The following is a 26418-nucleotide window of genomic DNA, read 5'->3' on the forward strand; positions in this document are numbered from 1 at the left end:
GGGGTGGGTTACTGGTAAAAAGAAACATATGTTTTAGATATTTAAGATACCTATTTAAAATATGATTACTGGAGTTGCTGTCATGGCTCATCAGAAAGGAATCTGACCAGTATCCATGAGGACGCAGGTTCTATCCATGGCCTTGCTCTATGGGTTAAGGATCTGGGGTTGCCGTGAGCTGTGGTGTAGGTTGCAGACGCGGCTCAGATCTGGGGTTGCTGTGGCTGTGGTGTAGGCCAGCAGATACAACTCCAATTGACCCCTAGACTGGGAGCCTCCATATGCCGCAGTGGCAGCCCTAAAAAGACAAAAAAAAATTTTTTTAAATAAAAATAAAATAAGATTACTATGCTTTTTTTTTGAAAGAAAATTTTAAGAATTGTTTAAACTAAAGAAAAAAAAACAACTTTGTAATTTAAATGTACACTGCGGTTTGGTTGTGGACAGCTTCTATTTCTCAGCCCCAAAGTGCTTTTAATTTAGTAGGCTATTGTCATCTTTTATTTTTCTAGAATTTTAATATGTTTAGTTGGGACATATCCCAGAAATTCTAATGAAAAGTACAGCAAGCTTAAAGTGTTAGTAATTTTTAACAAGTATAATTCTGCTTTGAACTTCTAATACTTTAATATCAAGCATATGGAGTCAGACAAAAATATACATTTAAAATGTCCAAATATTTGAATATAATTGCATGTGTATATATATATATGAAAAATCATGTTTTTAATCAATAAAATGAAATATCTCATACATTTAAAATTATTTTGTTAAAAAAAAATAGGAGTTCCCGTCATGGCACAGTGTAAATGAATCCGACTAGGAACCATGAGATTGCAAGTTTGATCCCTGGCCTCGCTCAGTAGGTTAAGGATCTGGCGTTGCCTTGAGCTGTGGTGTAGGTCGAAGATGAGGCTCTCGGATCTGGCGTTACTGTGGCTGGGGTGTAGGCCGGCAACAACAGCTCCGATTAGACCCCTAGCCTGGAAACCTCCATGTGCTGCTGGTGCAGCCCTAAAAGGACAAATGACAAAAAATAAATAAATAAAATTATTTTGTGCTTTTTTTTATTGTAAGGAAGGACTAGTAGCCTGAATCCCTTTACTGCTTTTAAAGTTGAAACTGCTGAATCATACTTGTACATAATGTATATATTTATAAATGTATATCACCTTTTTCTAAGATACATAAATGTTCTATATGTGGTTTTAGGAAGGAACAGTTACAAAAATACAGTGCAGTGGTAAATTGCCTACCCAAACAAACATATTTAATATGTTACTTGTAATAGGTCATGTGAAATATATAAACATATTCCACTGTCCAATAATATATTGGACTCAAAATTTTGAAAAACCTTTCTGTGATAAATATATAGAAGTACAGGAAAAAAGAATAGTAACATCTAGCACTTTCACAGGGCTCATTATTTGCCAGGTACTATTCCAAGTGTTTTATATACCTTAGCTCTATGGAGTTGATATTCCTGTTATCATCATCATTATATCTCTGTTTTTACCGAGTAGAAACACCACCTTTTTTTAAGCTGAATTATAAGACAGTGAAGAAATGCCACAAAGGCCAAACAAGCAGAAACCAGGCTGAAGACCAAGCATTGAAGCCATGGGCTGCCCAAGGGCTCTCCTCCTCCCAAGAATTAGAAAAGGCTGTTCTTAGCTGACGCAGGCCTTACAGCACAGAGAGTTAAAATCAAGAACACTGTCGTGGTTCAGTGGCTAATGAATCTGACTTAGAACCATGAGGTTGCAGGTTTGATCCCTGGCCCCATTTGATCCGGTGTTGCTGTGGCTGTGGCCAGCGGTACAGACATGCAGCCCGTGCAGAAAAAAAAAAAAAAAAAAGACAACACTGCTTAAAGTACTTCCCTAGAGCGCTACTGGGCAGGGAGGGGTCCCACTGTGGCTCTGTAGCTTAAGAATCTGACTAGTATGAGGATTCGGGTCTGATCCCCCTGGCCTTACTCAGCAGGTTAAGGATCCAGCAACAAGACCTGTGATGTAGTTTGCAGATGCAGCTTGGATCTGGTGTGGCTGTGGCTGTGGCCATAGCCCAGCAGCTGCAGCTCTGATTCGACCCCTAGCCTGGGAACTCCCATATGTCTCAGGTGTGGCCTTAAAAAGAAAGAAGGAAAAAAAAAAAAAAAAAAAGAATGGCCGAAGGTCAAATCCATGTGTAGATCAAACCAAAGAACCCAGTGAGGAAATGTGTTGTAAGGCTTCTGTTATGAACATTTGTGGCAAAAGGAATTTCAATAAATAAAAGGAAAGTGCATATTTAATTTAAAAATTCAAGTATTTTTGTGAGTTCCCCTTGTGGCTCAATGGGTTAAGAGCCTGACTAGTATCCATGAAGATGCAGGTTCTATCCCTGGCCTCGCTCAGGGTTAAGGACCTGGTGTTGCTGTGTGCTGCAGTATAGGTTGCAGACGCAGCTTGGACCTGGTGTGGCTGTGGTGTAGGCTGGCAGCTGCAGCTCCAATTCCACCCTTAGCCTGGGAACATCCATATGCTGTGGGTTCAGCCCTAAAAAGAAAAAAAAAAAAAATCAAGTATTTTTGTTTCTCAGGAAGACTGATGAGGAACTAATAGCCTGTATAAAATTTTTCTTTATATTGCCCTCTACCATGGTGGTGGCAGACAAAATGATAACACTGACTGCATGAAAAATGGAAGTCAAACTTTCTAAAGAAGCAACAGGAGTTCCCATCGTGGCGCAGTGGTTAACGAATCCGACTAGGAACCATGAGGGTGCGGGTTCAATCCCTGGCCTCGCTCTGTGGGTTAAGGATCTGCTATTGCTGTGAGTTGTGGTGTAGGTAACAGACACGGCTCAGATCTGGCATTGCTGTGGCTGTTGGCGTAGGCCAGCAGCTGTAGCTCTGATTCAACCCCTAGCCTGGGAACCTCAATATGCCAACCTAAAAAAAGACAAAAAAAAAAAAAGAATCCAACTGCAGCCGCTCAGTCATATATAAATACCACATTTTGTTTATCCATTTATCTGTTGGGTTATTTCTATCTTTGGCTATTGTGAGTGATGTTGCTATCAACATGGGTGTATAAATATCTGAGTCCCTGCTTTCAGTTCTTTTGTGTATATTCCCACAAGTGGAATACTTACAAGTGGGTGTTTGATGTTTGTTTTGAAGAATTGCTGTAGTGTTTTCTGTATTAATAGTTCCATTTTACATTCCCACCAGCAATGCACAAGAGTTCCCATTTCTCTACATACATTTGCTTTCTGTTTTGCTTTAAACAAACGACAACAAAAAAAAGCCACTCTAGGAGTTCCCTTGTGGTACAGCAGATGAAGGATCCAGCATTGTCACTGCAGTGTCTGGGGTCGCTGCTGTGGTGCAGGTCTGATCCCTGCCGGAGGAACTTCCACATGCTGCAGGTGCGGCCAAAAAAAAAAAAAAAAAATCATTCCAATGTGTGTCTCATTATACTTTTGACGAAATGTGCCAGTTTTTAAAAAATATACACACAGAGTAAGAAAGCAATACAATATGTGAGAGAAACTGATGCTGTATAATAATTTTTTAAAAAGCAAGCATGGGAGTTCCCATAGTGGCTCAGTAGAAACGAATCCGACTAGGAACCATAAGGTTGTGGGTTCGATCCCTGGCCTTGCTCAGTGGGTTAAGGATCCGGCTTTGCCCTGAGCTGTGGCGTAGGTCGCAGATGCGGCTTGGATCCCTTGTTGCTATGGCTCTGGCGTAGGCTGGCGACTACAACTCCCATTGGACCCCTAGCCTGGGAACCTCCATATGCTGCGGGTGCAGCCCTAAAAAGACAAAAGACAAAAAAATAAAAAATAATAATAAATAATAAAAATAAAAGGTAAGCATGGCAGTCTGCACTTTATGGTTGTTGCCCACCTTGTCACAGACATTAGAAATCTTTGACATGTTGAAGAATTGCTCCGTAAGACAACCTATGTTGTGCTCACTGACAATGAACTTTTTTTGTAATGGGTTGTATGTGTTTTGATTTCTTCTGTTTAATACATTGAAAATCTTTAATGAGTTATTCAATGAATGGTGTGCCAAGAAGCTCACTTTGGATCTTTTAGCAAATCATGATTGAAAGCAAACCTTACAAATTGGAAGACATTGAAACTGGCCCTTAAGAAGAAAATTAAACAAAACAAGTAAATGAAAGCTCGAATAGGATCAATGACTTTTTTTTTTTTTTTTTTGGTCTTTTTAGGGCCTTACTTGTGGCATGGAGAGTTACCCAGGCTTGGGGTTGAACTGGAGCTGCAGCCTCTGGCTTAAGCCATAGCCGCACCAATGCCAGATACGAGAAACCTACACCACAGCTCATGGCAGCGCCAGATCCTTACCCCACTGAGCGAGGCCAGGGATCCAACCTGCCTCCTCATGGATGCTAGTCAGATTCATTTCCACTGAGGCATAATGGGAACTCCTTAATTTTTAAATTCTATAACTTTTCTTTGCAGTTTCTGAACTTATGATAGAGATGCTACTTTTAATGGGGGTAAAAGTGAATTCTGCATCAGAAAGGAATGAATTTTTTTATTTGTTTGTTTTTGTTTTTGCTTTTTTAGGGCCACACCTGTGGCATATGGAAGTTCTCATGCTAGGGATCAAATCAGAGCTGGAGCTGCCAGCCTATGCCACAGCCATGCCAATGCCAGATCCCAGCCTTGTCTGCAACCTACACTACAGCTCAAGGCAACACCAGGTGTTTAACCCACTGAGCTAGGCCAGGGATTGAATCCACATCCTCACAGATACTAGTCGGGCTTGTTTCCACTGAGCCACAGCATGAACTCTTGAAATTTTTTTTAAAGAAATGAAATGGGGGAGTTCCCGTCGTGGCTCAGTGGTTAACGAATCTGACTAGGAACCATGAGGTTGCGGGTTCGATCCCTGCCCTTGCTCAGTGGGTTAAGGATCTGGCGTTGCCCTGAGCTATGGTGTAGGTCACAGATGCGGCTTGGATCCCGAGTTGCTGTGGCTCTGGCGTAGGCCGGCAGCTACAGCTCCGATTCGACCCATAGCCTGGGAAGCTCCATATGCCGCAGGAGCGGCCCAAGAAATGACAAAAAGACCAAAAAAAAAGAAAGAAAGAAAGAAAGAAATGAAATGGCCTATGAAATGGGCCTTATAGCATCAAAATTTGATGAAACATTCAAAAAAGTTATAAATGTAAAATTTATATGTCAAGAGTTCCCGTCCTGCCTCAGTGACAACAAATGTAGCTAGTATCCATGAGGATGTAGATTCCATCCCTGGCCTCACCCAGTGGGTTAAGGATGTGGTGTTGCTATGAGCTGTGGCATAGGTCACAGACAAGGCTTGGTTCTGGTGTTATCATGGCTGTGGCTTAGGCTGGAAGTTGTAGCTCTGATTCAACCCCTGGCCTGGGAACTTCCATATGCTGCGAGTAAGGCCCTAAAATAAATAAATAAATAAATAAATAAATAAATAAAATTTACGTGTTAAAAAAAAAATGTGTTCAATAAAGGCATTCTTGGAGTTCCCTGGTGGCTCAGAAGGTTAAGGATCTAGTGTTAGCACTACTGTGGCTTGGGTTTGAGCACTGGCCCAGGAACTTCCACATGCTGTGGGTGTGGCCAAAAAAAAGCTTTAAAATGTTTAGAAAGTTTTTTTTTTTTTTTATGGCTTCTCCCTTAGCATATGGAAGTTCTCAGGCTAGGGGCCAAATCAGAGCTGCAGCTGCTGGCCTACACCAGAGCCACAGCAATGACAGTTCTAAGCCGCATGTGCAACCTATTCTGCACCTTGTGGCAACACTGGATCCTTCCCCCACTGTATGAGACCAGGATTGAACCCGCACCCTCACAGACACTGTTGGGTTCTTAACCCACTGAACCACAAAAGGAACTCCTGAAAATGTTATTTTTAAAATAGTTTTTGAGTCAATTAATCATAGGTCCCTTCACATTAAAACAATTGTCAATTAATAATTCAAGAAATTAAATAATCTTTTTTTTTTTTGTCTTTTTGCCATTCTCTTGGGCCGCTCTCGCGGCATATGGAGGTTCCCAGGCTAGGGGTCTAATCGGAGCTGTAGCCACCAGCCTATGCCAGAGCCACAACAATGCTGGATCCGAGCCGCGTCTGCAACCTACACCACAGCTCTCGGCAACGCCGGATCGTTAACCCACTGAGCAAGGGCAGGGATCGAACCTGCAACCTCATGGTTCCTAGTCAGATTCGTTAACCACTGTGCCACGAGGGGAACTCCAAGAAATTAAATAATCTTAATATCTTTATGCCTTTTTTCACTCTCAAATGTTCGGGTTTGGACCGGAAATTATGTTGTCATCTTATTAATCATCTTCATTGATGGATGCAGCAAAAGAAATAAATAAACCAGTAATTAAGGATGAAGAATAACTGAATAGCAAAATAAGCTTGATTTGATGAACAGGTTAAAACAATAATTAAAAACACCCATCCTTCTCAAGAACACATAAAACATTAACCATATATTATCCCTTAAAGTAAATCTCAATAAATTTGGAAGACTCAAGTTAATACAGACCATGTTCTGTTACCACACAGCAACTAAATTAGAAATCAATAACAACAACAAAAAAAACCCTTCATAGATATTTTTAAATTAAAAAAAACACTAAAAACTCAGGAGACGAAGTAGAAATTGTGATGGGTATTAACAATTGGTCAGAACTAATCAAAACTACAAGAGGAGTTCCCGTCGTGGCGCAGTGGTTAACAAATCCGACTAAGAACCATGAGGTTGCAGGTTCGGTCCCTGCCCTTGCTCAGCGGGTTAATGATCCGGCGTTGCCGTGAGCTGTGGGGTAGGTTGCAGACGCGCCTCGGATCCCGCGTTGCTGTGGCTCTGGTGTAGGCTGGTGGCTGCAGCTCCGATTTGACCCCTAGCCTGGGAACCTCCATATGCCGAGGCAGCGGCCCAAGAAATAGCAAAAAAGACAAACAAACAAACAAACAAAAACTACAATGAGGTACCACTTCACACCGGTCAGAATGGCCATCATTAGAAAGTCTACAGGAGTTCCCGTCGTGGCGCAGTGGTTAACGAATCTGACTAGGAACCATGAGGTTGCAGGTTCGATCCCTGGCCTTGCTCAGTGGGTTAACGATCCGGCGTTGCCGTGAGCTGTGGTGTAGGTTGCAGACCCGGCTCGGATCCAGCATTGTTGTGGCTCTGGCATAGGCTGGTGGCTACAGCTCCGATTCGACGCCTAGCCTGGGAACCTCCATATGCCGTGAGAGCGGCCCAAGAAAAATGGCAAAAAGACAAAAAAAAAAAAAAAGTCTACAAATAATAAATGCTGGAGAGGGTGTGGAGAAAAGAGAAACCTCCCTCACTGTTGGTAGGAATGTAAATTGGTATGACCACTATGGAAAATAGTGGAGTTTCCTCAGAAAACTAAATATAGAACTACCACATGATCCAGCCATCCCACTCCTGAGCATATAGCCAGATAAAACTTTCATTCAAAAAGGTACATGCTGGAGTTGTGGCTCAGCGGTAATGAACATGACTAGTAACCTTGAGGGTGTAGGTTCAATCCCTGGTCTTGCTCAGTAGGTTAAAGGATCTAGCATTGCTGTGAGCTGTGGCATATGTCGCAGATGCAGCTTGGATCCCGTGTTACTCTGGCTGTGGCGTAGACCTGCAGCTATAGCTCCAATTGGACCCCTATCCTGGGAATTTCCATATGCCACAAATTTGGCCCTTAATAAAAAAAAAAAAAGAAAAAGAAAAAGATACATGCAGCCCTGTGTTCATTGCAGCACTATTCTCAATAGCCAAGACATGGAAACAACCTAAATGTCCATTGAGAGATGAATGGATTAAGAAGATGTATGTATACACAATGGAATACTATTTGGCCATAAAAAAGAACAAAATAAAGCCACCTGCAGCAACAGGGCTGGAACTAGAGACTCTCATACTAAGTGAAGTAAGTCAGAAAGAGAAAGACAAATACCATACGATATCACTTATATCTGTAATCTAATTTGTGCCACAAATGAACATATCTACAGAGAAGAAACCAACTCATGGACTTGGAGAACAGATTTATGGTTGCCAAGGGGGAAGGGAGAGGGAATGGGATGGACTGGGAGTTTGGGGTTAGCAGATGCAAACTATTGCATTTGGAGTGGGTAAGCAATGAGATCCTCTGTATAGCACAGTGAAGTATATCTAATCAATTGTGATGGAACACGAAGGAGGATAATGGGAGAAAAAGGAATGTATACATATGTATAACTGGGTCACTTTGCTGTACAGCAGACATTGACAGAACATTGTAAATCAACTATAATATAAAAATTAAAAAATAAAAGAATGAGTCAGAACTAAATAATGACAATACTCATAGAATTCTTCAAAAATGGTATTTTATGGAAATTTATACCCTTAAACACTCATATTAGGAAAGGAAAAAGAGCTCCTGCTGTAGTTCAGCAGGTTAAAGATCTGTCATTGCTATAGGGGTGATGTAGTGGCCTCTGAAGCTCAGATTCAAGTCCTGGCCTAGAAACTGCCCTATGCTATGGGTGTGGCCAAAAAAGAAAAAAGAAAAGAAAAGAAAAAAGGGCTGAACATGAATGGACTAAGTGTTTAGCTTTAAGAAATTAAAAAAGCAGCAAACTAAACCCATAGAAAAAAATAATAAAAGGAGGAGTTCCAGTCGTGGCGCAGTGGAAACGAATCTGACTAGGATCCATGAGGATGCAGGTTCGATCCCTGGCCTTGCTCAGTGAGTTAAGGATCCGGCATTACCGTGAGTTGTGGTGTAGGTCGCAGAGGAGGGCTCGGATCTGGCTTTGCTGTGGCTGTGTTGTAGGCCGGCAGCTACAGCTCCAACTGAACCCCTAGCTGGGAAACTCCATAAGATGTGGGTGTGGCCCTAAAATGACAAGAGACAAATAAAATAAAATAAGAAAAATGAGTGGCCATTGATTAAATAGAGACAGAGAAATGATAGGGAGATCAACAGGCAAAAATCTGGTATTAAGCAGACAAGCTTATGGCAAAACTGATGAAGGAAAAAAGTAAGTACAAATATTAGAAATAAAAAAGGGACATAACTACAGACATGGCAAAGATTAAATCATAAAAATGCTGAATAATTTTATGCAAATAAATATGAAAATTTAGAGAAAATGGAAGTTCCTGTTGTGGTGCAACAGAAATGAATCCGACTAGGAACCATGAGGTTGCGTGTTCAATCCCTGGCCTTCTAGTGGGTTAAGGATCCAGCGCTGCTGTGAGCTATGGTGTAGGTCGCAGACACGGCTTGGATCTGGCATTGCTATAGCTCCAACTTGACCCCTAGCCTGGGAACCTCCATATGCTACCAGTGAGGCCCTAAAAAGCAAAACAACAACAACAAAAATTTAGAGAAAATGCATATATCGTATTTAAAAAGTAATTTTTCAAGAGTCCTAAGAAGAAATAGAATACCTATGTATGTAGCCTTATAACTGTTTAAAAATTGAACCAGCTATTGAATACCAGTAGTTTCTTTCCACAAAGAAAACACCAGATCAAGAGGTAAATTCTACCAAATTTTTACAAGTGAGTTCTATCAAATTTTCAAGGAAGAGATACTTCCAATCTTATACCAACTTTCTGAGAATAGAAAATGAGACTAATTTCACCTTTTTACTGCAATTAGACTAGGACAATATATGAAAGGAAAATTATGGGTTAGACTCTCCCATGAACAAATGCAAAATTCCTAAAATGAATATTGGCATGCAGAATCAAATAATATAAAAAATATTTAATTTATCACAAATAGAGTTTATTCCAGAAATGCAAATTTGGTTTTATAGTAAAAATTAATACCATTCACTACATTAACACATTTAGGGAAGAAAACAATGTATATAGTTATTTCAAAGAAGCAGAAAAATCCCGTAATAAAATTTAGCATCTGTTCATATTAGAAAAGAAAATCTTAAGAAATCTAGAAATAAATTTATTTGATAAAAATCTATCTGCCAAAAACCTCCAACAAATATATTTACTGAGAAAATGTCATATCTATTCCCTTTAAAAAAAGGAATATGATGGAACTGCTCATTGTTACTGCTCATATTTGACATTATACCAGAGTTCTAGCCAGTTCAAAACCATGAGAAAACAAAAGGATACGAATTAGACTTTTTCTAATTAGTTTTCCTGCTGTAGCAGGAACTGCCATATACCATTGGTGTGGCTGAAAAGAAAAGAAAAGAAAAGAACTGATACTCTGATTTATCACATATGTTATAATTGTCTACATTAGAAAACCAAAAAGAATCTAGAGACAAATTCTTAGAATTAGTAAGATAGGTTGCTGAAAATACCATCAATATTAAAAATTCAATGGTATTTCTACATATCCTTACTAAATAGAAAACTTAATTTTTTTATTTTATTTTTTATTTTTTGGCAAGGGCTGTGGCATGTGGAAGTTCTCATGCCAGGCATTGAACCTGCGCCATAGAAGGAACCCAAGCCACTGCAATAACAATGCCGAATCCTTAACCTACTGCACCACAAAAGAACTCCTAGAAAACTGATTTTTTTTTTTTTTTGTCTTCTTGCTATTTCTTTGGGCCTCTTCCGCGGCATATGGAGGTTCCCAGGCTAGGGGTCTAATCGGAGCTGTAGCCGCCGGCCTACGCCAGAGCCACAGCAACGCAGGATCCGAGCCGCGTCTGCAACCTACACCACAGCTCACGGCAACGCCAGATTGTTAACCCACTGAGCAAGGGCAGGGACCGAACCCACAACCTCATGGTTCCTAGTCGGATTCGTTAACCACTGTGCCACGACGAGAACTCCGAAAACTGAATTTTAAAATCATTTATAAGAGCAGTAAAACTTGCAAGGGGCCCAGGAATAAATGTGTTAAACCTGAGAAAATTACATAACTTTATTAAAGAACTATTTAAAGGACCTGGTAAATGTAGATATATAACATATTCATAAAGAAGAATCCTTATTATCTTAAAAATGGTAGTTGATCTACAGATGCCTAACAGAATCCTTACAGAATTTTTCATAAAACTTGAAATGCTAATTCCAAAATTTATGTAGAGAGTTTCCTCATGTCTCAGCAGGTTAAGATTCTGGTGTTGTCACTGCTGTGGCTCTGGTTCAATACCTGGCCAGGGAATCTTCACATGCCACAGATGTGGCCAAAAAAGAATTGTGGCACAATTTATGTAGAAGAGCAAATAGTGAAGAACAGCCACAATAGGCACAAGTGGTTTGTTTTATGAGATATCAAAATGCAGAATACAGCCATAGCAATTAAGATTGGGCAGAACTGCAAGATACATATACACATATGGAATAGAAGAGAAAACATATACATATATAGACCCTTGATATATAAGAAAGTCCATGCTGTAGATAACTGGAGAAAAGAGGGAGAATTAATAAATAAATGGTGCTGGTATATTTTATTATCATAGGATAAGATAAATACATTTGTGCAATTTTGTTTTTTAAATCCTAAATCTAATTCCCTTTAATAGAAATACTAGCTCACACTAAACACAAAAACCCACAAGAATTAAAGACCTAAATGTGAAAAAAACAAAATGTTTTTACATTTATTTCCTGTAGGAGAATGTCTTTTTGAAATTGGGATAGCAAAGAAATCCTTAGAGAAAGCAGAAATCATAAAGGAAGGATTGAGATATTCAATCAAATAAAAATCTTCTGTTCATGAATAGATAGCAAAAATAAATAGGGGAAAAATATACAAATGCATATAACAGCAAAAAAGTGATTAATATCAAGAATATCAGAAGTTCTACAGATCAGTCTTTTTCTTTGGCCACACCTGCAGTATGCAGATTTTCCCAAGCCAGGGATCACACTAAGCCTCAGCAGTGACAACACCAGATCCTTAATGAGCCACCAAGGAACTCTACACATCAAATTTTTTTTTTTGTCTTTTTTGCTATTTCTTGGGCCGCTCCCGAGGCATATGGAGGTTCCCAGGCTAGGGATCAAATCAGAGCTGTGGCCACCAGCCTACGCCAGAGCCACAGCAACGCAGGATCCGAGCTGTGTCTACAACCTACACCACAGCTCACGGCAACGCCGGATCGTTAACCCACTGAGCAAGGGCAGGGACCGAACCTGCAACCTCATGGTTCCTAGTCGGATTCGTTAACCACTGCGCCACAATGGGAACTCCTACACATCAATTTTTAAACAAGATAAACAACATAATAGGATAAAGAGGCAAAAGAGATCAACCATTGCAAAGTTAGAGGGTACAGTGCACAAAATCACCCTCCCTTCTGAAATCATCTGCCATCTTTCAAGGGGGTCCCCAAACCAAATTCAGGTTGGATAATTTGTGAAAAGAACTCAGAATTCAGTGAAAGCTGTTATATTTGCAATTACAGTTTATCACAGGGAAAGTGTTAAAATCAACAGGCTTTAAAATCTTTAAAAGATTTAAATGAGCCAGAGGAAAAAACACATAGGGCCAGTCCAGGAAAGTACCAAACACAAAACTTCCTGTTGCCCTCTTCCCTTGGACAGCGTTAACTTTCCTGGCATCGATCAGTGATCACAGGCATGGTGTACTGCCAACTTGTTCATCCAAGCCAGTTTCTAGCATCTTTGCTGAGACTCCATGGTTAACTCCTCACATGGCTAACCTCAGCAAGGAGGTCAGCCCCTCTGGAGGTTAAGCTCATACCACATGATTCAAAAGGATTCTGCCATAAATTGCATTTTTTTTTTCTTTTTTAGGGTCTAATTTGCAGGGTGCAGAAATTCCCAAGCTAGGGGTCCAAACAGAGCTGCCGCTGCAGGCCTACGCCACACAACTCCAGATCGGAGTTGCATCTGCAACCTATACCACAGCTTGCAGCAATGCCAGATCCTTAACCCACTGAGCAAGGCTAAGGATAGGACCTGCATCCTCAGGGATACTGGTCAGGTTCTTAACCCAATAAGCCACAACAGGAACTCGGAATTGCATTGTTTTTTTAATTGAATAAATTTGACATATAACATTGCGTAACTTTAAAGTATATGTGTTTTTTGCTTTTTGGGTTTTTTCAGTCTTTTTTTTTTGTCTTTTTGAGGGCCACACCCGCAGCATATGGAGGTTCCCAGGCTAGAGGTCTATTTGGAGCTGTTGCTGCCGGCCTACACCAGAGCCACAGCAACACCAGATCAGAGCCGTATCTTTGACCTACAGCACAGCTCATGGCAACCCTGGATCCTTAACTCACTGATTGAGGCCAGGGATTGAACCCACAGCCTCATGGTTCCTAGTTGGATTCCTTTCCGCTGCACCATGATGGGAACTCCTGAAGTATATGTTACTTTGATACATATATATATTATGATTGCAGTTGTAGCACTTTATAATATTATAGGACTGCTATGTATATTCATTATACTGGGTATCAGATCTCTATGGCTTATTTGATACTTATTGCAATTTCGTACCTTTAAACAATATCAGTCTTATCCCCTCACCTCTCATGCCCTGGTAACTGCCATTTTACTGTCTTGTTTGTTTGTTTTTTAATGGGTTTAACTATTTTAGATTCCATATGCCAGCAGTCTCATACAGTACTTGTCTTTCTCTGACATCTCACTCAGCATACTGTACTCAAAGTCCATTCATATGGTGACTGATGGTAGGATAACCTCCTTTCTCATGGCTGAATAATATTCCAGTGTGTGTGAGAGACATCTTTTTTATCCATTCATCTGTTGTTGGGGGCTTAAGTTGCTTTCCTAGCTTGGCTATTGTGAAAAATGCTACATGTATTGCTTTGAAATCCTGTTTTCATTTCTTTTGGGTATATCCCAGAAGTGGAATTGCTGGATTGCACGGCAGACAGATTTTTAATTTTTGTTTTCCATAGTGGTTGGAGCAAAAATTACATTGTTAATCATGTCATTAGTCCATCCGGTATGATCCAAGCCCCCTTAGGCAAATAAAAACACTCCTATCAGGCATTCCAAAGGGCTTAGGGATTACTTCTAAGAAGTGGGGCGCAAAGACCAGAGACCTCTTTTGGGAAAGACAATATTCTTTATTACATAACCACGAATTCGTAGGGGAAAAAACTTCATAAAAGACTAATAACTATATCAAACCTTACTAGTAGTTAAGGACTTGCAAACTAAAACTATAATGAGATACTATTTTGTACTCAGAGGTTTGGAAAAAGATAAAAATATGACAATAACAGGTATTGGGAATATGGAGTTGTGGATACTTTCGTACACTGACAGTGAGAGCATCAGTTGGAAAAATGATTTGCAGAATGATTTGGCAATACCCAGTACAATTAAAAAAAAAATAAGTACAACTCTATAGAGTCTGTCCTATACAAACCAGATGGAAATGCACAAGAATGTCTATAGCAATATTGTTTGTTCAAAGCTGTAAACTGGAAACATGATAAATGTCCATCACCAGGAAAATGAATGAATTGTGGTATAAAGTTTTAAATAGTATTTATTGCTTAAGGATACATACATATGCATTACAGTTTTAAAGAAATACAAGGCAATAATAAATAGCAAGTTAAGGATAATGAAAATATTTGGGAGATGAATGTGGAGGTGGTTATGGCTGAATTGGTGACATTTATTTTCTTTAATTTTGCTTTTTTTAGGGCTGCACTTGTGGGACGTGGAGGTTCCCAGGCTCGGGATCGAATTGGAGCTGCAGCTGCTGGCCTACACCATAGCAACATGGGATCTGAGCCTCAACTGCGACCTACATCACAGCTCACAGCAACACGGAATCCTCAACCCACCGAGGGAGGCCAGGGATCAAACCCACGTCCTCATGGATACTACTTGGATTCGTTTCCTCTGTGCCACAGTGGGAACTCTCTGCAACTTTCTTTTTTTTTTTTTCAACATTTCATCCTTAAGTGAGGTAGTGTGTATATGGATGTCTGTTGTGTCATTTTTACAGCTTCTGTATTCTTAAACAGTGTACAGTACTTTTAAAAATCAAATAGAGGATCCCCCTCATGGTGCAGAAGTTTAAGGATCTGACGTTGTCACTGCAGTGGCTCAGGTTGCTGTTGTAGCATGGGTTCAATCCCTGTCCCAGGAACTTCCATATCCTTAGGCCATGGCCCCCCAAATTTTTAAAATAAATTTTAAAAAGAAAATTAAGGAGTTCCTTCTGTGTCACAGTGGGATTGGTGGCGTCTCTGGAGTGCTGGGACACAGGTTTGATCCCTGGCTTGGCACAGTGGGTTAAGGATCCGGCGTTGCCACAGCTGTGGTGTAGGTTGCAACTTCAGCTCAGATCTGATCCCTGGCCCGGGAACTTCATATGTCTCGGGGTGGCCCAAAAAAGGGAAAAAAAAAAAAAAAACGCATATATAGGTATTACCTATATGTATATGCATTTAAAAATATATCTCATAACCTGCTGTGTAAACGTATTATGGTTTGTGCCTAACATTTTTACCCATTAATTGCCTTTACAGCCTATGCATTAAAAGAGAAGGCAATTCATCAATTTTACATTGTACATGGAAGGAAGAAAAATAATTTCTACACCTTTAGAACATGTAGGTTTATTAAGCTCTACTTTCACTTCCCAGGACTGTCTTTCTGGTTTGGGATCTGTGCCAAGGTTGTGCCTTCCAAGCGATGTAGACGGATAATCAAGGGAAAGATGTTTTCGACTTCCTTTTGTGTGTTAGGTAATATGGGAGATTTGAAGGACAGATAAAGCAGACTCTCTTCCTTTAATCATTCAGAACATATTTGGGGCGGACAGGAAGAATATCAGGATAATGATCAAAACGGATTTGAAAAATAAACAGCCCTCTGCAGGGGGCAGCACACCACACAGCAGTCTGAAGAAGGTCCTGCAGGGGAATGCAGGAGATTCAAGTGCTCTAAGAAGGTTTGTACATGGATTTCTAGAGGCAGCTCACAGGGACCACAACTATGATTAGCCTTATTCATCATGATGAAGTCTTTGATCAAAAGCTCTTTTGGAAGTAAAGCTTGTTTCTAGAAAATTATTTTAAATATTGTGCCAATTTTTTTACAATGCCATTTGTAAAAACAGGTAGCACTCAGACAATTTTAAAGGTTTCTTTTCTTTTTTGTCTTCTTGTCTTTTCTAGGGCTGCCCCTGAGGCATATGGAGGTTCCCAAGCTAGGGATCTAATCGGAGCTGCAGCCACCAGCCTACGCCAGAGCCACAGCAATGCGGGATCTGAGCCGCATCTTCGGCCTACACCACAGCTCATGGCAACGCCGCATCCTTAACCCACTGAGCAAAGCCAGGGATCGAACCCACAACCTCATGGTTCCTTGTCAGATTCATTAACCACTGAGCCACTACGGGAACTCCTAAAGGTTTCTTTCTTTAACCTCATCCTGAGAGCAGCTCAGTGACTTCAACTCCTAATGCCATATGTGGATGTATTTACTGATTGATGTAAATAAAGAACAATTTCATATTTCCAAGCAACACACATACATCTCTTACATGTCTTTCTGCCTAAACCAGTGTGCTTTCCTCTCCATTTTTCTAAACTGAAAGCTCAGATTTTATTTTATTTATTTATTTATTTTCTAAGAGTCACAATTTTTTATTTTCGGGGGGCCGCCCCAGTGGCATGCAGAAGTTCTGTGGGCCAAGGATTGAACCCGCTGCCACAGCAATGACCCAAGCCACAGCTGTGTGTAAGCTCAGATTTTAATGTTTTTTTTCTTGTGTCTATGAAGGTCTCCTGTGAATTAATTCCATTTGCCACACTAGAGGAAAACAGAGCAAAAGGAAATGCTTTACAAAACATACTGGCGGAGTTCCCACTGTGGCGCAGTGGGTTAATGATTCGGCTTGCCTTTCTGGAGGCACTGGTTCAATCCCTGGCCTGGTACAGTTAAGGATCCAGTGTTGCTACAGCTGAGGCATAGGTCGCAGGTCTGGCTTGGGTTTGATCCCAGGCTTGGGAACTTCCATATGCTGTGGGTGTGGCTGAAAAGAAAAAAAAAAAAAAAGATGTGTCAGAGGCATTTTTCCAAAAAGACACACAGATGGCCAACAGATACATGAAAAGATGGTCAACATCACTAATCACTAATTGAGGGAATTGCAAATCAAAATGACATAATCACTTCACACCTCTTAGAATGGCTAGTATCAGAAAGACAAGAAAGCACAAATATTGGTGTTTCTTGGACGCTGTTGACGGGAAGGTAAATTGGTGCAGCAACTATTGGAAAACATGATGGAGGTTCCTCAAAAAATTAAAAATAGAATTACCTACCATAAGATTCAGCAATTCTAATTCTGCGTATTTATCTGAAGGAAATAAAAACATTAACTTGAGGAGTTCTTGCTATGGTTTAGCAGGTTAACGATCTGGCATTGCTGCCACTATAGTATAGGTCACGCTGCAGCTCAGATTTGATCCCTGGCTGGGAACTTCCATATGCCACAGGAGCAGCCAGGGAAAAAAAAAAAAAGGAAAAAAGGAGTTCCCGTCGTGGCTCAGTGGTTAACCAATCTAACTAGGAACCATGAGGACGCAGGTTCGACTCCTGGCCTTGTGCAGTGGGTTAAGGATCTGGCGTTGCCATGAGCTGTGGTGTAGGTTGCAGACACAGCTCAGATCTGGTGTTGCTGTGGCTGTGGTGTAGCCTGGCTGCTACAGCTCTGATTAGACCCCTAGTCTGGGAACCTCCATGTGCTGTGGGTGCGGCCCTCAAAAGACAAAAAAAAAAAAAAAAAAAAAAGAAAAGAAAAAAGAAAAAAAACCCAAAACAAAAAACATTAACTTGCAAAGATATCTGCACCCCCATGTTCATTGCAGTATTATTTACAGTAGCCAAGACATGGAAACAACTAAGTGTCTATCAGTGTTGAATGGACAAAGAAAATGTGATGCGTGTGTGTGTGTGAAATATTGACATATTTCTCAACCATTAAAAAGAATGAAATTTTGCCATTTTTGACAGTGTGGATGGAACTTGAAGGCCTTATGCTAAGTGAAATAAATCAGACAGAAAAAGATAAATATTGTATAATCTCCCTTATGTGCAGAATCTAAAAATAAAACAAAACAAACAAAAAATGAGCTCACGGATAAAGAGCACAGATTGTTGATTGCCTGAGGTGGGGCTAAGGGAGTAGATGTTGAAAATACTCATCACGATAAAAAAAAATTTGTGGGAGTTCCCATCGTGACGCAGTCGTTAACGAATCCGACTAGGAACCATGAGGTTGCGGGTTCGGTCCCTGCCCTTGCTCAGTGGGTTAACGATCCGGCATTGCCGTGAGCTGTGGTGTAGGTCACAGACGTGGCAGATCCCATGTTGCTGTGGCTCTGGCGTAGGCCGGTGGCTACAGCTCTGATTAGACCCCTAGCCTGGGAATCTCCATATGCTGCGGGAGCGGACCAAGAAATAGCAAAAAGACCAAAAAAAAAAAAAAATTTGTAACTGTGTATTGTGACGATTATTATTATTATTATTTGTCTTTTTGCCTTTTCTTGAGCTGCTCCTGTGGCATATGGAGATTCCCAGGCTAGGGGTCTAATCGGAGCCATAGCCACCGGCCTAGGCCAGAGCCACAGCAACATGGGATCTGCCACGTCTGTGACCTACACCACAGCTCAGGACAACGCCGGATCCTTAACCCACTGAGCAAGGCCAAGGATCGAACCTGCAACCTCATGGTTCCTAGTTGGATTCATTAACCACTGAGCCAAGACGGGAACTCCTATTGTGACGATTATTAACTGGGCTTATCCTGGTGATCATTTTGCAATACACATATAGAATTGTTATGTTGTAACTTGAAACTAATATAATGTTATGTCAATTATGCCTCAAAAAAATATACTGGAAACAATGATCCAAGTATGTTTTGTAATGAGGAAAATAAAATATGGTACTGGAGACACTCTGGTAGAGAGACCTGTGACCACAGATAAATATTTTAAGCATCTTTCTGCTACTTTTTTAGGGGAAAAATGTAGCCAAATGATTTGGGGCGGGCGGGTGCTGCACTCAGGGCATGCAGAAGTTCCCGGGCTGATTCTTAATGTTGAGAAATTATTCTAATATTGACTTAGACTATATGGGCTACAGTTTACACATACATGTTTTCATTAAATTAAAAATTATAAAAGTCATTCTGCTTGTAAATTTTTATAGGTCATTTTTTTCTTTTTATAGCCACACCCGTGGCATATGGAAGTTCCTAGGCTAGGGGTCGAATCAGAGCTGCAGCTACAGACCTACGCCACAGCCACAGCAACAGCAGATCCGAGCTGCATCTGCAATCTACAATGCAGCCTGCAGCAACACCAGATCCTTAACCCACTGAGTGAGGCCAGGGGTTGAACTCACATTCTCACAGAGACTAAATTGGGTCCTTAACACACTGAGCCACAGTGGGAATTCCTGCTTTTAAATTTTTTTAAGTAGATTTGATTCACGATGTTGTGACAATTTAGGTCATTTTGTTTTAAGATATAAAAGGGAAATAGGAAGTTCCCTGATGGTGTAGCAGGTTAAGGATCTGGTGTCACTGTGGTGGCACAAGTTAGATCCCTGGCCTGGGAGTTTCCATAGGCTATGGGTGAGGCAAAAAAAAAAAAAGTGAGCCACACACTGGGTATATAAAACCTATATATGCTTGCATATATATAGACTGTATCTGGATACATAAAAAATTTGTAAACATTGTTTACATATAGGAAGGTAACAGGGCGATTTGGGGACACCAGTGGGATAGAAATTCATTACTATCTATATTTTTATAAGCAATAATAATCTGAATTGTCATTGCATTATAACTTTCTCTATATTAGTACAAATTGGTTATAGAAGATTCAACTGCAGTACCACAAAAAATAATAACCTCATTGCTTTATAATCCCAATTCTCATGTTATCTTTTTTTTTTTTTTTTTTTTAGGGCTGCACCTGCAGCATATGGAAAATCCCAGGTTAGGGGTCCAATAAGAGCTGTACCTTCCAGCCTATGCCACAGCCACAGCAACATAGGATCTGAGTTGCATCTGCCACCTACACCACAGCTGGCAACGCTGGATCCTTAACCCACTGAGCGAGGCCAGGGATCAAACCTGCATCCTCGTGGATGCTAGTCAGATTCATTTCCTCTGAGCCACAATGGGAACCCCACCCTATTTATTTATTTATTTATTTTGTCTTTTTGCTATTTCTTGTGCCGCTCCCGCGGCATACGGAGGTTCCCAGGCTAGGGGTCCAATCGGAGCTGTAGCCGCCGGCCTACGCCAGAACCACAGCAACGCGGGATCTGAGCCGCGTCTGCAGCCTACACCACAGCTCACGGCAATGCCGGATCGTTAACCCACTGAGCAAGGGCAGGGACCGAACCCGCAACCTCATGGTTCCTAGTCGGATTCGTTAACCACTGCGCCACGATGGGAACTCCAGTTTGTGGTCTTAAAGTATCTCCCCCAAATTGTTTATTAATTCCGAAAGGAAAAAATATATATATATACCTTCACAGTGGGAAAATCTGGCTGGCAACACCTTAATGAATCCAAGTTCATGAATTACCCAGTATGGGGCAAACTGGCATCTTAGACCTGTTAATCTGATACCTCAAGCATGTGCCGTCACAGTTGAGGATTCCTGCCAAAATGTACACGCCAAGGCTAATCCTTAGGAAAAGGATTGCTTCCTGGGTCAGGGGAAAAAATGTTACAAAGGACGCAGTTAGAACTCCTAGGTGGATTTTGATGATGCACTAAATATTTGATAACATGGTAGGAATGTTGTTTTCTGAATTGACAATGACATTATGGTCCTGTAAGAAAATGTCCCTGGAATTCCCATCGTGGCTCAGTGGTTAATGAATCCGACTAGGAACCATGAGGTTTTGGGCTCGATCCCTGGCCTTGCTCAGTGGGTTAAGGATCCGGCATTGCTGTGAGCTGTGATGTTAGTTGCAAATGCGGCTCAGATCCCACGTTGCTGTGGCTCTGGTGTAGGCAGGCGACTACAGCTCCGATTAGACCCTTAGCCTGGGAACCTCCATATGCCATAGGGAGTGACCCTAGAAAAGGCAAAAAGACAAAAAAAAAAAAGAAAAGAAAAAAAATGTCCCTGTTCTTAGGAGATACAATCATGATGTCTGTCACTTACTCTCTGGTGATTGAGATGTTGACCTTTTTCCGCTAAATTAACTGTTCCATAGATTTGAAATGTTTAAAAATTTAAAAATAAAAAAAACCCAATAATAATTTCCTATGCTGTTCACCTTAAACTTATATAGTGCGATATGTCACTTCTATCTCAATAAAACCAGAAGAAAACAAAGACAACAAATACAGATGACTCTCAAAGAAGTGTGTAGGATGTCCAAAAAAATAATCTCAAGAAGATTTTCCCTACACAGGGCAGGGAGCTGTTAGAATATTTAAATACAACACAATACAATTAATACAATACAATTAGATTTGCTGTTTTGAAAGTTTACTAGGGAGCACTGTGGAGCACAGTCCAGTGCAAGTCTGATCCCTCAACTTGTCACTGGGGTTCTCTAAATACATTAAAAACAACAACAACAAAAAAACCCCATAAAAAAACCTCAGCCTTTATTTATTTATTTGTCTTTTGGGGGGGTTGGGGGGATTACCTGTGGCATATGGAAACTCCCAGGCTAGGGCTCGGTCAAATTGGAGCTGTAGTTGCCAGCCTGGCCTATACCACAGCCATAGCAACACAGGATTCACGCCACATCTTTGACCTACACCACAGCTCATGGCAACACTGGATCCTTAACCCAGAAGAATATGTTTTTTAATTTAATTTTTAGTAATGCAAAAGCTAAAACAAAAACAAAAACAAAAAACCCTTAAATGTGAAAACATAATCGCTTTTCTTTCAATATTTTTACATGAAAGTCACTTTTACAAACAATTTCTAGAAACTGCTTATATTATGGATCATTTCAGGCTTCTATTTTTGTCTCTTGCATAGCCTCTAACTTTCAATAAAATAATTCACTGCTCACTTGAGTCTGCATTTAAAAATGGAAAGAGGAACTTAATGGAGAATCCAGCTTAATCTGCCCATTTGTGCTCTGGTATCATTGAAGAGGGGAAAAAAAAATCATGCATAATGAAAACCTCTCACCATATAAGAATTAAAGACTATAGATCTGTGCATTTTACTTTTTCTTGTGTTCCCTATTGCCATGGAAATAGTGGGTTCAAGTGGAGAACCAGGACTGGGCTAGGATTTCCTCATAGATGGGAAAATTTATAATGAAATTTATAAATGTCATTCCAGAAAATTCCAGAAAAATCACCCAATGTATTGGAATTGGTAACTAGTTTTCTTTGAAAGCTGGAAATATCTTTGCAGGGAATTTCCTTCCCAGCCACAACAGATGAAGAATAAATTGGTTTTACACTTCTACAACTAGAGAAGTGACTTGAAATTTATATCTTTTTTTTTTTTGTCATCTTTTTGCTATTTCTTTGGGCCGCTCCCGCGGCATATGGAGGTTCCCAGGCTAGGGGTTGAATCGGAGCTGTAGTTGCTGGCCTACACCAGAGCCACGACAACGCGGGATCCGAGCCCCGTCTGCAACCTACACCACAGCTCACGGCAATGCCGGATCGTTAACCCACTGAGCAAGGGCAGGGACTGAACCCGCAACCTCATGGTTCCTAGTCGGATTCATTAACCACTGCGCCACGACGGCAACTCCTGAAATTGATATCTTTAATTTACTTCTAACTGTGTGGGTAACGGCAGACTCAGACAAGGATGTCTTTCTTGTCCTGCAACCATTGGAAAGAAAAATGTATGTTGGAGTTTCCGTCATGGCTCAGTGGTTAACGAATCCGACTAAGAACCATGAGGTTGAGGGTTTGATCCCTGGCCTTGCTCAGTGGGTTAAGGATCTGGCGTTGCCGTGAGCTGTGGTGTAGGTTGCAGACGTGTTTAGGATCTAGCATCCGCTCTGGCGTAGGCTTGGCAGCTACAGCTCCAATTAGACCCCTAGCCTGGGGACCTCCATATGCCAAGGGTGCGGCCCAAGAAATGGCAAAAACACACACACACACACACAAAAAAAAGAAAACATATGTAGTAAGGTGAAAGAGACTATTAGCTACCTCAGATTACCAGATTATCTCTCCTGATGAACTCTGCAAGCTCTGTCCTACCACCACCAAGCCCCAGTAGGAGGAGGCCTGGTGGGGGTGGCCCAGCAGCTGGGGCCAAAGGCAAGGACAACTTGGATCTGTAGCAAATTTTGCAGAGGCCAAGAGAGAATAGCCAAGCCAGCCAGTGGAGAATAGCTCCAGCCATCAGAGATCATCCAACTCAGTCAGGGTGAGAGAGCAGGAGGGAAGTTTCAGAAGCTGAAGTATGGCACAGAGGGCTGTCAGAGTTGATGGAGAGCAGCAAGTGGGGACAATGGAGGAGTGGGGGATGGGCTGGAATAGCAGGGGGGATGGCGTGGATAAAGGCCTGACACAGGGAACCATGCTCACATTTGCATGGATGATACTCTTGTCTTTTTGGCCACACCCACAGCATGCAGAAGTTCCTGGGCTAGGGACCAAATCCATGTCACAGCTGTGACCAGAGCCACAGCAGTGGCAACACCAGGTCCTTAACCGACAGAGCCACCAGGGAACTCTGGAGGGTATTTTTAAAAGATCCATTGATTCCCTATCTTGTTTTGGGTGGTGGTTACATAGGTGTATATAATTTTAAAACCCACTGAACTAATGCCTAAAATCTTTGTTTTTATTGTACGTTAATTATACCTTGATTTTTTAAAGCATTTTATTGAAATAGAGTTGAGTCACAATGTTGTTACTATACCTTGATTTTTTTTTTTTTTGCGCTGCATTGGCAGCACATGGGGATTCCTGGGCCAGGGATTGAACCCATGCAACAGCAGTGACCCAAACTTTTGCAGTGACAATGCTGGACACTTAACTCACTACACCACAAGGGAACTCCTACTTTGTTGTTTTTTTTTTTTTTAAAAAAACTCAGGAAATTTCTGTAGCTGACATTGCAATTTTACTGACCTATACACCGAGTTTACACTGAAATAAAGTTAATAAATCCTCAAAAGGCCTCTTTTACACTTACAAAAATGAAGTAATAGAAGATTGCACTCCCCCCAAAAAATCCATGCATTTGGTTGTTATGCCTTGTAAGGCTCTTTACCGCAGATCCTCTCACTCAATCGACTCCAGTTTTTTTGCTTGTTGAAGAAACAGTTTGTAGAAAGCCTCACATTCAGGATTTGTTAGGTTGTTTCCTTATAAGTCATTGAACGTGTTCCTCTACCCCCTATGTTGCCTGTAAATTGAAATCAGATCTCAAGGCTTGATTAGGTTCTTTTTTTTTTGTGCGATTTTTTTTTTTTTTTGGTCTTTTTAGGGCCACACCCGCAGCATATGGAGGTTCCCAGTCTAGGGGTCCAACCGGAGCTGTAGTCGCCGGCCTACACCACAGCCATAGCAACGCGGGATCTGAGCCGTGTCTTCGACCTACACCACAGCTCACGGCAACGCTGGATCCTTAACCCACTGAGTGAGGCCAGGGATCGAACCCACATCCTTGTGGATGCTAGTCAGGCTCGTTAACCGCTGAGCCACGACGGGAACTCCTTGATTAGATTCTTTATTGGTGATGCTGTGTTCACCAAGAGGCACATCATTTCTGTTTGGCTCACTCTTTCTCAGAGAGGCAATATTTTACATTTGGTTTAAGGTGGGGATAGTATTATACAAATCTTTTTGGAAAAGAAATATAGTAAGGAGGAACTAATCTCACAGGACACCAAACCATACTATAAAGCTCCAATAATCTAAAGAGCGTGCATGGGGAGTTCCTGTCATGGCACAGCGGAAACGAATCCAACTAGGAACCATGAGGTTTCAGATTCAATCCCTGGCTTCGCTCAGTGGATTAAGGATCCGACGTTGCCATGAGCTGTGGTGTAAGCTGCAGTCTCGGCTCGGATCTGGTGCTGCTGTGGTGCTGGTATTGGCTGGTAGCAACAGCTCTGATTAGACCCCTAGCCTGGGTATCTCCATTTGCTGTGGGTGTGGCCCTAAAAGGACAAAAAGACAAAAAATTAAAAATAAATTAAAAAAATAAAGAGTGTGCATGCCATAGAAACAGACAAAAAAGATCAATAAAAGGAATAGGCCACAGTGTAGATGAGAATTGTACTTATAAAAAAGAGTAGCATTTCAAATCACTAGGGAAAAGATGGACTATATAATTAAAAATGTTGGGAAAAAATAGATTTTTAAAAAATTTCATTTATTTATTTATTTATTCCCACTGTACAGCAAGGGAATCAAGTTATCCTTACATGTATACATTTTCCCCCCACCCTTTGTTCTGTTGCAGTATGAGTATCTAGACATAGTTCTCAATGCTACTCAGCAGGATCTCCTTATAAATCTATTCCAAGTTGTGTCTGATAACCCCAAGCACTCGATCCCTCCCACTCCCTCCCTCTCCCATCAGGCAGCCACAAGTCCATTTTCCAAGTCCATGATTTTCTTTTCTAAGGAGATGTTCATTTGTGCTGGATATTAGATTCCAGTTATAAGTGATATCATATGGTATTTGTCTTTGTCTTTCTGACTCATTTCACTCAGTATGAGGTTCTCTAGCTCCATCCATGTTGCTGCAAATGGCATTATGTCATTCTTTTTTATGGCTGAGTAGTATTCCATTGTGTATACATACCACATCTTCCTAATCCAATCATCTGTTGATGGACATTTGGGTTGTTTCCATGTCCTGGCTATTGTGAATAGGGCTGCAATGAACATGCGGGTGCATGTGTCTCTTTTAAGTAGAGTTTTGTCTGGATAAATGCCCAAGAGTGGGACTGTGGGGTCATACGGAAGTTCTATGTATAGATTTCTAAGGTATCTCCAAACTGTTCTCCATAGTGGCTGTACCAGTTAACATTCCCACAAGCAGTGCAGGAGGGTTCCCTTTTCTCCACAACCCCTCGAGCACTTGTTATCTGTGGACTTATTAATGATGGCCAATCTGACTGGTGTGAGGTGGTATCTCATGGTAGTTTTGATTTGCATTTCTCTTATAATCAGCGATGTTGAGCATTTTTTCATGTGTTTGCTGGCCATCTGTGTATCTTCCTTGGAGAAATGTCTATACAGGTCTTTTGCCCATTTTTCCATTGATTGATTGGCTTTTTTGCTGTTGAGTTGTATAAGTTGCTTATATATTCTAGAGATTAAGCCCTTGTCCATTGCATCATTTGAAACTACTTTCTCTCATTCTGTAAGTTGTTTTTTGGTTTCTTTTTGGTTTCCTCTGCTGTGCAAAAGCTTTTCAAAAGAATAGATCTT

Source organism: Phacochoerus africanus, chromosome 12 (genome assembly GCF_016906955.1).
Source record: "Phacochoerus africanus isolate WHEZ1 chromosome 12, ROS_Pafr_v1, whole genome shotgun sequence".
Classification (NCBI taxonomy): Eukaryota; Metazoa; Chordata; class Mammalia; order Artiodactyla; family Suidae; genus Phacochoerus; species Phacochoerus africanus.